Source organism: Podarcis raffonei, chromosome 1, assembly GCF_027172205.1.
Source record: "Podarcis raffonei isolate rPodRaf1 chromosome 1, rPodRaf1.pri, whole genome shotgun sequence".
NCBI lineage: Eukaryota > Metazoa > Chordata > Lepidosauria > Squamata > Lacertidae > Podarcis > Podarcis raffonei.
This window is the reverse complement of record NC_070602.1, coordinates 87,231,793-87,244,772: the sequence shown is the minus strand read 5'-3', so window position 1 is coordinate 87,244,772 and position 12,980 is coordinate 87,231,793. Positions and strand designations below refer to the sequence as shown.

Sequence of the window (12,980 nt, the reverse complement as noted above, 5' to 3'; positions counted from 1 at the left end):
TAAACTATACATTTAAAGCAGTGTCACACTATTTTAAACAGTCACAGACTTCTTCCAAAGAATGCCAAGAACTGTAGTTGTTAAAGGTGCTGAGATTTGTTAGGAGACCACAGTAACCCTCTCAGAGCTACAATTCTCAGCGGGGTTTAGCAGTCAATCTGTTTTCCCAGGCAACTCTGGGAATTGCTGATTACACGAAAACATCTGATTACAGTGCTCCAAATACTGTACATCTGTAAAGTGGCCTAAATTAAGCAACTGGTATAATAGCACCTGGTCCTAGCTAGTACCACTGACTCCAGATCTGCATTAGAAATGCACAGCCATAACTCCCTGCCCTTTCTGCTTTTCTCCTCTCCTCCACAATAAAACAAAGTTCTGTTGAAGTCTGATTAGGGAGACTCCACTGCACAAACTGTAATTTACAGAATATATATATATATATATATATATATATATATATATATATGAGAAAACCTTGCCAAGACTTTTATGGGTACCACTTTAGATGATCGAGCCAATGCAGTATTTGTTCAGTCAAGGACATTAAATTCTGCTGAACAAATGGGTGGATTGTTAGTGGAGTCTGATGTATTCCAGGGAATGAGAAGCTATAATATTGTTCACTTAAACAGAGGGGAGAAAACCATTTAGTCTGTATTTCTTGATTTGTTTAAAAAAAGGAATATTGTAGATATGGGGGATTCTCAACCACACTCATCCAAAAGAGGTACACCCAACAGTCTAAGGGCCAAACCAGAAATGACATTAATATTATACATAATATGCCTGTCTTTCATTTGAAATCTGCATCACTTGAAAAGCAGCAATTAAAAGACGGAAGAATTTCAGCCACCACAAGGGGTATAGGATATGCATGCTGAGCTTTAAATGGTCCCACCCACAGCAGCTTTGCTGCAGTCACTGGGGTAAATGGGACGAGGGACACGAAAATCTACAATTAAATCCCTATTTATAACAAAAATTGCACTTAAATATTTTATCATAAAAATATGCATTTAAAAACTCATTTTGTTCTATTTCTTGAGCCAAGAACTGTATCACAAAATCCAGGGAATCTGAAGGGTAATTAAGTTCTAATCCACATATTTGTCCCATATTTGTCCCATTTCCCAAGCACTACTGCTTTCATAGGAGGTTAAGCATTGAGACATACTTTCTCTTCATTATTACTTTTGGTCACAGTCCATAGAGAAGGAGGATGGTTTGCAGTATCAGCAGCCCAGCAATTTGAGCATAGCCAAGGGGCCTTCTGGGAAGTTCTGCATCTTGCTTAAGGGCACTGGGTTCACTTGGGATATCAGAAATTCAGCTGTCCAAAGGCACACATCCCTCCTGTTGATACTAGTATAAGGATAGCTGAGAGAATGCTGGCAGCAACATTGACAGTGGAGGAAGGCATGTTTCTTGTTGTAGCTCCCCAAAAGAGTTTCCAGCATCCTATCAAAATGAGGTGGGTGGTATTTCTGTTACCATTGTCTTCCAGCAAGCAGTCTCCTTGTGATTCAGCTTGATACAAATGGTGATGGAATAGACTGATGCCTGTCGCTGCTCTATTTTGCACTTAACTGGTGCTATGCACCCATAGCTGACACACAGAATTCTGTTTGGGTTTCTTGTGGTCCACTTGAGTTCCTCTCTAACTAGGCAGCCCCGACTCTCTGTCTCTGTATCTCTTGCTCTCTCTTATTTGCGATTTGTTAACGCTTCTGCTAGGTGTTTTTTCTTTCTTTCTAGAATTCTGAGGTTTCAGAGTATCGAGGCTCCTTCCACACCATTGGAAAATGGGACAGTTAGGCATGCTGTTCTTGTGCATTGCTTATCAAAACAATTACCTGTCAGCTCAGAACATGACTGTCCTCCAGTCAGGTGTGCTGGGTATATGGGGTGCAAGGGGCTTCAGCTCCTTCAATATTTTGAGGTGGGGGTGGAGCCCCCCAATATTGAGAGGGCTGCTATCCCCTGCTGCGTCGGGTGAGTGCCATTGTGCTGGGTGGGAGGCTTGGAGAGCTTCCCAGTAGGTGTGGCCCAAGAGGGAATGGTGTGTTGCACGTGTGAGGCACACATGACAGCCCCCCCATGTGGGGCCCAACTTGGCATGCCTGCCTCTAGTAGCCCAAAACAAGCATATTAGAAATAGTGATGGTGAGAAGACTTCAGAGGAGACCATGTAGAGGAGGAGAAAAGACTGCAAAGTCACATCATATAGAGAGAGCATGCCTGCTGGCATGAATGAAAATAACCATGAATCTTGGGGGAAATAAGTGGAATAAAAAGAAGTAGTAGGAACAGTTTGACAAGCTGTCTGGAAAAATAAATGCAAAAATACCACTATAAGGCTACACCGTCTGATTGTACCCTCTCTCTCATAGATGCTATTTTCAATACAGCTTGTATTATCTGACTAAAACTGGATGTTCTATTTTCTGATATGCATAATGGAATTTGTGGGTTTGTTTTGCAAATGAAAGAACTCAGTGCTTGCTATGAATATAGTTCAATTTGTGTAGGCAGCTCTGGGCAGCTTATGATTTGCATGGAACATAATGAAACACACATAAATAACATCAACCAACTTCACCTTCTATCCAGCTGACTTTGTATCAACACATCTCAAGGTGTTTTACAGAGTGTTCAAGCACTTTGTCAACAGTCTTCAGAGCAGCTGTGATGGCGGGGAAGAAAAAGTGAAGTTAATTGAATTTAACAACAGTCAAACTCCTGTAATACTGAATATCAAATTCCAGAATGTAGAGGTCAAATTAACTATTCTGTGCTCAGTATGCTCCTGTCGAAACATGTAAGGACAGTGCTGGACTGATTAAAAAGACCTAATTTGAACCAGTAGTTAGACGGAAAATGTCTAGACAAAGCTCATGATCTCCACCCATTCACCTGCTATTCCATCTAAGTGTATCTTCCCAGGAATGGTTCATACTTTGCCCAATAAGGCAAGTTTTACATGCAGTTGGTGAGAGCTTTTTTCAAGGCTGAGCTGTAGTTGGCTATTGGACATGAGCCAGAAGCCAAGTTAGGAAATTAGAGCCAAGGGTCAGGACCAAAAGCTCAAGCTAGGAGCCAGAGTCACAGACCAAGGCCAGGAATCAGGACCAAGGAACCAAGGTTAGGAGGAATGCACAGAAGCTTACAAGAGCCAGGATGATGTCTTGCTCAGGCAATCCTAGCCTAAACAGAAACCCTTTTATAGCCCTCCCTGTCCAGGAGAGTCCAATGGATAGGAAAACAACCCAAAGCTGGAGCTTGCTTCACTGCCAAGCTGCAGGTTCCAAGCTGCAGGTCTGATAGTTTATCAGATGGATCCACTGTACACAGAAGCAAAGCCAGCTGTTCTCACTCCAGGGGCTCCTAGCAGCCATCATGCATACAACCACTAGTATGAACCAGGGTCTACATAAGAAGGCACCATTCATGGGACTGCCTGCTCCTCATTTTCTCTAGCACAATTTCTTGTTCATGCTAGAGTAGTGGTGGGGAACTTTCAGCCCAAAGGCCCAATTAGGCCTGGCATGGGTCGCAAAGCTGTTCCCCCGAAACCACAACTACCTGCTCCGCAATCCAACTTCTGTTTCCTATCATTGCAAGGATTTCCACTTGAGAAATAGAACCTTCCCCCTCTCCTAAACACCCTCCCAATATCTGCTCAGGAGGCTTAAAGGAACCTCTGGAACAGATTTAAGTGGTGCATAGGGAGAGGACAGGGGGAAGTTGCATTGCACAGGTGGAAATGTATGTGCTGATGGGATGTATTAGTTGGATATCACCCTTGATATTATATAGGGCATAAGCTGAGGAACAGGTATAGGTGTGATTACAAACTAGCAGCTGTAGTAGATAGAGGCTCCACCCATGGCAGGGGAGAGCATTTGAGTTCACAACTTACTTTTGCACCTCACTGATTATGCAACCTACACATTTGGCCAAAAGTATGAAGCCGACCCTTTTAGGAAGTTCTAACTCCCAATCCAGAATAGGTTTTTGTGAGTCCCCACAGAGCAGGAACTGTACTATCACCCGAATTCTACTTTAGAGACCTTCTGCTTCCAAGCATGTCATTTAAAGACCCATGTTTAAAGACCCTGTGTAACAAAAATTGTATGGAAACCTGCGATTACAAATGCATGAATTAAGGTGCCACAACTCCATATATGTCCACATTCATAAATACAACAAAAATCCTAAATTCTAACTGCAGAAGAGGGAATTAATATGACTTAATTATAAGGGGGCAAGGTTGAGGGATTCAGCAGGATACAGTTTGAGTTATCTAGTATCTCCTTTATTCCTCATTTGTTGTATTCCACAGTCATCAGCAAGATGGTTTTCTTCTTGATAAGAATTAACTGCTGCTTGCAATGGTTTGTATAGGTCATCTTGATAAATTGGCCAATGTGAGGAAGTAGCAAAGTTAACTCTCCCAGATAAAAATAGCTCTGAACTCCTTATCCTCTGTTATTGCTGATGCCTTTCCTTTTCCTCTGATGCAATCAAATCAACATTGCATGAAAAATCTAAAAATAAAGTCCCTTTTATATAAAAATCAAGTGTGAGATGCTCATGGTCCCTTAGCAACCTGCTAAAAGCTAACCAGAGACTCTTGTTATCAGCAAAAAAGAAATTCCACATCAATGTGGTAGAAGCACAAAGTTATAAACAACTCAACTTACTCTCCATTAAGTATGAAGTATTGCATCTCCAATCTACCATTATTCAGCAGGCACAAGTCTTATCTGGCATGCAGTACATGAGTGTCACAGAGCACATGAGACACCAGTTGTTGGGAACCAGTGACCATCGTTAAGAAGCTCAACCACCTCTCTGTCTCTTACACTGTCATGGAAGGCACAGAGGATGCACACCAAGCAGGCAGCTAAACAAAAGCTTTATTGTGTCCTTATATAAGAACAGAACTGCTCAAGAAACCTCTGACTCAACTTGTACAACTATGTCCACTGCCACTATAGAGAATAACATGATCCACACACAACTCCAATTTCTTTGGACAATTTTACAGTAAAACTCACAGGATTATTTTGGAGAAGGTTTCTTCCTCTCAGCCTAACCCACCTGACAGGGTTATCGTATGGCTAAATGTCACCTTGAACTCCTTAGAGGAAGGCCTGCATTCAAATTAGATATTATATTTTAAGGCATGAACTGCAAACTGCAATAGGGGCACAAACATGATTCTCCCCATTGGAGAAATAATTTAATTTCCCCATGGTTTATTTCTAATGGATCAACTTATGCGAGGATCAATTTACCTGACTAAGAGAAGAAACATCTCTCTTAAATTGACAAAGGCATATTTTGTTTAACAGAGCACTGGGAATGAATAAATGGTTGTTGACCTTCTCTGTATCCTAATACCACCAAAGTGAGTCCTCTGCTGAGTTTCAAGAAAGAAGGAATGATTCTAGGAATGAAAACATCTCAGAATTCTTGGCAGAAAAGAAACTCTTGTGTTTCTATGGGAAGCCAATGGGAATGCAACAAACCACATCATCATGGAGCATATTTACTTAGTATTTGTATTGTTACACTCACTCCATTTCTCAGAGCGGCGGGCAGTTCCAGGGGGTCCAGCACTTATCCAAGTTTTGGGGTTTTTTGGAAAATGATAACTGGAGCCTCATGGTGTTTTGTAATGTTTGTGTTTCTTGTCAGTTATACATATTGATGAGCATAGGTGGAGACACAACTCGAAAAATTGCAATGGATAGCAGCCAAATAAACTGCAACTGCATTTGATCTCCACAGAAGTCTAATGTTAGCTTACAGAGCTCCAAATGCTCAGCTTTGTCTCTTTCCAGAAACTGCAGTCAGTCTTCCCCCAAATGCTTCTATTGCTTCGACGCGGGTGGCGCTGTGGGTTAAACCACAGAGCCTAGGACTTGCCGATCAGAAGGTCGGCGGTTCAAATCCCCGCGACGGGGTGAGCTCCCATTGCTTGGTCCCTGCTCCTGCCAACCTAGCAGTTCAAAAGCACGTCAAAGTGCAAGTAGATAAATAGGTACCGCTCCGGCGGGAAGGTAAACGGCGTTTCCGTGCACTGCTTTGGTTCACCAGAAGCGGCTTAGTCATGCTGGCTACATGACCCAGAAACTGTATGCCGGCTCCCTCGGCCAATAAAGCGAGATGAGCGCTGCAACCCCAGAGTCGGTCACGACTGGACCTAATGGTCAGGGGTCCCTTTACCTTTTACTCAGACTTGCCTCTCCCTTGGACTGGAGAGAGAGGAGAAAAAGGATGAGTCATCTTCACCAACCTTCTCCTAGCCTAGGGCCATTAGTATAATTTCCCTAACAGAAGATGTGCCAGAAGGGACTATCAAAGTCATTCTGGCTTCATTAAGCCACTTTTGTCCAATCTACATTTTATACAACATAAAATTGTTGAAATAACACAGGTGTAGCTCCTATTCTTCTCTCCTTCATCTGTGGAGGTGGACCAACCCATAGGATTCTGCAAACAAATGAGGCATGCAAAGCACAAGACTTTCAACAAGCAATTGTTGAAAGTTTATTAAAGGTGCTCTTTTAATATCCTCACTTAATGAACATTGCTTAAGAAAATGTCTATTGGCAGAATACAATAAAATGGAAACAGCATTTGCACAATATTTTAAGACAACAGTACATATTAATTTTAGAAAGTTTGAATTTATGAGGTTAGGTATATCGTTGCCAATGGCTATTAGGCAAGGGAAATGAAGGCATGGAGACATACTAAGACAGAGTCTCCTAAAACCTGAAAACTGCTGAAAGACAATCACACTCAACAGGAAACTCAACTTGGAAAGATTGGATGGAGGGGAAATATTGTTCATCATCCTAATTGTCCCTATGACTATTAACCTGATTTTGGCAAAATAAGAATTCCTAGATAGCGTCGTAGAATGAAGAATGTCTAGCTCACTACGGATAGTGAGCTAGAAGTAGTGATGTGCCTTTTGGGTGACGTTTATCCATTTCTCAAAAATAGCATGAGATAAGGGCTGTGTACAGTCACCACCAGCCTCCACACCCAGAAAATGCCAGCCTCACTCTGAATCTGGCCCTGGGTCAGTTTTGGGGTAGGCCTAAAGTTTAATTAGCTTTAAAAAATAAAAAAATAAAAAGCAGATTAAACATACAGTTGGGAAGGGACAAAATGAGGAGGTGCTGCGGCATGCAATGCCTTAAGAGAGAATATTATGAAAATGATCTATAGGTGGTACATAACCCCAGTCAAGCTTGCAAAGATTTACCATTTGCCTGACAATAAATGTTGGAAATGTAAGGAAAAGGAAGGTACATTCTTTCACCTCTGGTGGACGTGCCCGACGATTAAGGCATTCTGGGAAATGATCTATAATGAACTGAAAAAGGTATTTAAATATACTTTCCCCAAGAAACCAGAGGCCTTTCTCTTGGGTATTGTCGGCCAGGGGGTGTTAAAGACGGATATAACTTTCTTTATGTACGCCACAACAGCAGCTAGAATACTTATTGCGAAGTACTGGAAGACGCAAGATTTACCCACACTGGAAGAATGGCAGATGAAGGTGATAGACTATATGGGCTTGGCAGAAATGACGAGCAGAATCCGAAACCAGGGAAGAGAAGCAGCGCAAGAAGAATGGAAAAAGTTCAAGGACTATTTAAAGAAATATTACAAAATTAATGAAAGTTAGAATGATGTTGGATTGGAAAGTAAATGGTTACTATTAGTAATGGTTAAGACAAGGAGAATAAGGAAGATTAGTTTAAATTTTAATTAAAATAAGGGAAGATTTGCTGAGTAATTGATAAGAACTTGGAATACAGAAAAGGGAGGCATGAGGAAGTCGGGGAAGTAAGGTATAAGAAACTAAGATACGAAATGGTACATGTTTTTTGTTCTGTTTTTGTTTTTGTTTTTTTTTTTGTTTTGTTTATGTATTTGTTATATGTTTGTGCTGTTATAAAAATCTGTAATAAAAATTACTTTAAAAAAAATAAAAATGAGGAGGTGCTGCATCTCCACCCCATCCCAGCCAAGATCACAGGGGATCTTTCGGGTGCTTTTCTGCAAGCTTCTTCCTTTCAGGGAAGGCACTTGGAAAGAAGCAGCACACAGGGTTGAATTCTCTGCTGAACAGCCCTCTTACAGGATTGAGTCATTGAGTAGAGAATTCAATCCTGCTGGGTGCTGCTTTGCAAGGGCCTTCTTTGCAGGCAAGGAGCTTGCAAAGCCGACCTCTGCAGCTTCTCCTTCTTCCTGCACACCCTTCCTTCCCATCCTTCTCACCCTTCTTTCCAATCCTTACCTCCTTCCCATTTCATGTCCTGGACTGCTCTGAGCAGCTGGATCTGACCAGGGGTGATCCAAGGCTGTTCTCATCTGGCTTGAGTGAAACCTCAATTCCCCCAATTTGATTTGGGCTTCAGCTGAATCCAGTGCACAGCCTTCGCATGGGACACTACAAATGGCAGGGGTGAGAAATAACTGGTGAACACCATGCATTTCCTTTTGGCTACTACAGAGAAAGTAGGAACAGGACATAGACCTTAATCTATGCTTCCAGGGTATATCAAGTCTGAAGGCAGAATGGTGGTATTCTGTGGCCATCTCCAATATTTCTAAGGCTGCAGAAAACAAGGAGTGATGTACCATGAGACAGGCCATTATGATGTAGCACTGCAGGCAGAGTCACTCATATGTCATAATTGATGGGTGACTTGTGGGCCCAAGTCAAGCTTATCTTCAATGCAACACCCCAAGCAGATCATCACCAGCTGATCTAGAAAGGCATCTTGCTCCACCTGGAGCAGAAATCTGCCACACAGATGTAAGAGAAGGAGAAGATGTCAAGATTCCGACGATATCACAGACATCGCAGCAAGAAAGGTGGTTGCCGTAAAGGGAAAGGACGTGGTAGGAAGCGAGGCAGGACAAAAAAAGGTGGTCGTGGAGGCAAAAAGAGAACAGGTGATAGTTTAGTAGTTATCCTACATTCTGTACTGCAGTATGTATCCGTCTGGAAGGGAATAACATGTTGATGACATGCACATTCCTTTAGAACTCTGCCAATTCTCTTTCAATCCAAGAGATGACTTTATGTAAAATGGTCTTCTGTCAACCAGTAAAGGAGGGGTAAGCCAATTGGGTGCCCTCTGGTACCTCCAGCCCCTATCAACTGCAGTCAGCATGGCCCATGATCTGGGATGATGGGAGTTGTAGTCAGCAGCGGAGCAAGCCAATTGGGTGCCGGGGGAGGCATGCATGCCCTGCACCCAGGGACAGGGCCAGCCACGCACACGGGGCGGTGTGGGGCGAGCTGGGGCAGGACGCTCTGCAGGGCCTCTGAGGAGTCTGCCTGCCTCCTCCAACTCAGCTGCCCTACAGCTGAGGAGGGCGGTGGCGGGCAAACTGTTTGCAGGCCCTGCGGTGAGTGCCGCCCGGCATTTTGCCACCCCCCTCAGTGGTGACACCTGGGACAACCCGCCCCCACCGCACCCCTTCCTCCGCCCCTGGTTGTAGCCCAACCACTTCTGGAGGACACCATGTTTGCTACCCTTGCAAGTAGAGTGTTTCAGCTGAAAACAAGAAATGTGTTACATGTGACATATGCACCTTCATAGGGTTAGGATCAAATATTTAGGGAGGAAACAAGGAATAAAGACTCTCCTCCCTGAAAGAGAGGGGAGTGGTTGTGGGCAGGAGCCCGAGCATCGCCCAGCAGGGGGCGTTGCCCCCTGCCTCCAGCTCACCTGGCTGGCGCTCACGCCCCCCCGATGGCCACCCAACCAGGTGCCACGGAGGGGGCGTGTTCAGCAGCCTTTTGCTGCAGTGCCAGCCTCTCCCTGGCCTCATTCCTCATTGTGTGTGTATGTTTGTGTGTGTTATCTGCTTACCATATTAGCCTAACCTTTGAAAAAACCATGATCACATCGTTTATTAACTGAAACAAACAAACAAACAAGCTGATCATTCCCATCATTAAAGGAGGTTCCATGGTTAATTTTGCTCAGGAGCCAATGTAGCTTCCCTCTCCTCCTCAGGGTTAGTCACACATGATCTTGCTAGGCTGTCTTAGCTCAGCCTTCCCAAACCTGGTACATGCAAGCTGTAGCCACTGAAATAACATCAAAATCTGGAAGGCAGCAAGTTTAGTGAGGCTGTTCTAGGTCACCCAGCAACTTCCTCATGCATTGCCTTCTGGGGCTTGGCTACACTCCTACTGCTGCTAAAGGTACCCATGTTTTGGGGGCCTGGAGGATGCTAAGATGGTTAGATGTCTAAAAGTGACCCAGCTGGCACCAGCACGCAGCGTAATTGTGCAAATCCTGAGGTCCTAGCAGAGACCGTCATTGGTGTCAATGGGCTTGGTAAAGCCTCAATACAGAGGGGAATGTAAGATCTGAACAGCTGGGGTTATTCTTGCCATCATTTTACCTCTTTTAGAATTGCTCGAATGTTTGCTTTGTATGACATTGATGTACAAAACATGGAGGTGTGATAGAAGTGACTAGAAGAGTGCTTTGTACAAAGGGCTGCTCTTTCCCATGCTCAGCTTGCCCAGGGTGCAGGATTTCAGTGCCTAAAGACATAATGATGCACATATATCTCTACTGGTTATGGCACTGTCCATCCCCACAACACAAAGTGGCACAGTCCATTCTACCAATTTATCCAATTGGTACACTTGGGCATATAGTTTTAATTCACCAGGAGACACCCACTAATGGTGAAAGAGGGGTGGTGATTTTTGCCATTTCCCCTTCCTTCCTCTAGCCCCTAGAGCCCTTAAAAATCTGTTCTGGAGCTTCTCCCCTCCATCTAAGTTGCCTCCCCTTCTCTTCTATTAGTAGGGGAGCACTAGGATGAGTTTTTGGATTCCACCACAGGCCTCTGTATATGTCTGTTGAGTTGAGATTGTGCTGGAGGAGTTGTGTGGTGATGGCTTTGACATGTTCACTTAAAGATGTGGTAAATCAGGTTGCTGAGTGTAAAAAACATCTAGATATGACCATAAAAAGAAATCACCAGCAACTACAAATGAAGCATTTGATTTGATAAGTTCTTGATACAGATTTCTTACATCCATGCTCTTTAACTACTTAAATTGTAGTTAAACTATAAAGCTTTCAGTGACAAAACATGCATTTTTGCTAAAATTGCTGTTACCTGTCTCCTGATCATATTATGGAAGGGAGGGAGGGAGGATCACTTTATGAGCATTGCAATATGGATGTTTATTTTATTTATATATTTATATGCTGTCTTTCTTAATTAGGTCCACCCAACGTAGCCAATAAGAGATAAGCATAGAAATAAAATAAAGTCGTCTTTATTTTATTGATTTACATTTTAAAAAAATGTTCCACTTTTCCCCTCCAAGAAAAGTTATTCAAAATGGCTTTGTCAAAATATAAACAGGAACACAAAAATAAGAACAAGTCATCATAAAAAACATGGTTTTCTGACTAAAAGCAACATCATGGAACAAGGAGACAAAAGAGCCAATACCAACAATTAGCCAGTTATATGAAGCAAAAAAACAGATTCGAGATATTATTTAAAAAGAAATATATTCTGTTGCCAGCAGAACACCTCTTAGGTGGGATGCTACCACAGAGAAAGCCCTCGCTTGTGCCACCACCATATGTGCCTCAGAAGGCAGCAACACATGCAAGAAGTGTGCAGCAGATGATCTTAAGGCACATTCACATAGGAAGAGATGGTTCTTTTAGTACCTTGGTTCCAAGCTTTCCAGAGGCCAGAACCAGCACTTTGAATTGCACCCAGAAACGAACTGGCAGCCAGTGCAGTCCAGAAAATGTATGTTTCCTGTGATCCCAACGCTTTGCCCCAGCAGATGCATCCTGTGCCAACTGATGTTTCCCAGTGGTTTTCAAAGGCAGACCCACATAAGATGCACGGCAGCAGCCCAATCAAAATGTAACTAATGCATGTAGGACCAGGGTGTATTCTGATCATATCAAGACAAGCAGGGGAATTTCAAAATTTTAAAAAATGTAAGAAACCAAAAATACATTAAAATCCAGGGTGGGTTTTTTGTTCAATCAGAACTCACTGGAATTCAGTACCAGTACCTCTCAGGTGGGCACCATTGCCATTATAGGAGAACAAGGGAGGCATTCATGTTGAGTTCTGGCACCTCTTTTCCTAGAAAAATAGAACTAATTAAAATAAAATTCTGCTGGTATCTCCGCAGCAATAAAACACCAACAAAATGGCAGCATGATTAATAAACTAAGTTGAAAGTGATGAGAAGTTGGTTGGTTTTCAAAGCTTTCTTAAATCCTGTTATTGAGAGTGTCATCTTGGGGGAGAGTTCCATAAGGAAGAGGCCACTACTGAGAAGACTCTGCAAATTGACATGGGCTGTTTTTTTTTTCCTTGGGGAAAAAAAAAAGAATGGTGGATCAGGACCATGAATGTACTGACGTTTCTCATTGTTCTTTCTTGCCTTCAAGGCCGTCACCACTACAGGAGGTGTGTGCTATACTAACTGGACCAGTTTGGAACAAAGGAGTCCTAGCAATGTAATCACTGACTGAGCAGAACTGACATCTTTCTCCAAACAAGTCATCAGCGTACAGGGTCAGGAAATGTTAGAAAACGTTTCCAATTAAACCTACCTGGGCTGGAATTTCTGCAGCATCTTTATGTGTTACTTATAAGTCTTTTCCTTATCTTTGTAAGGGATTTTAGAAGTCATGTGCCTGCTCTCACCCAGTGGAGCTGTTTTATGGCGTTTTGACAGATCCATGCTGTAATTAAAGCCACAATCTCCAAATTTACCTAACTCGCAGTTTCTGAAATAATGCACAAACCATAACACAGCCATCGTTTAAATTTACGCTTAGAATTTTGCAATGCTGTTCTCCAGCCAAGTACAGTGTGTGCGTGAAGAATGCATTTATTAGCGAAAATAACATGCAAACTGTGTT

The 12,980-nt window shown here is 42.8% G+C and overlaps 1 long non-coding RNA gene across 1 annotated transcript; it reads left to right on the top strand.

Annotated features, from left to right (window-relative positions):
* Positions 1–8,694: 8,694 nt before the first annotated feature.
* Positions 8,695–12,679, top strand: LOC128402846 (uncharacterized). The gene is made up of 2 exons (XR_008327786.1): positions 8,695–8,991; positions 12,504–12,679. It is a non-coding gene; the product is annotated as an uncharacterized LOC128402846 (long non-coding RNA).
* The last annotated feature ends 301 nt before the right edge of the window (positions 12,680–12,980 follow it).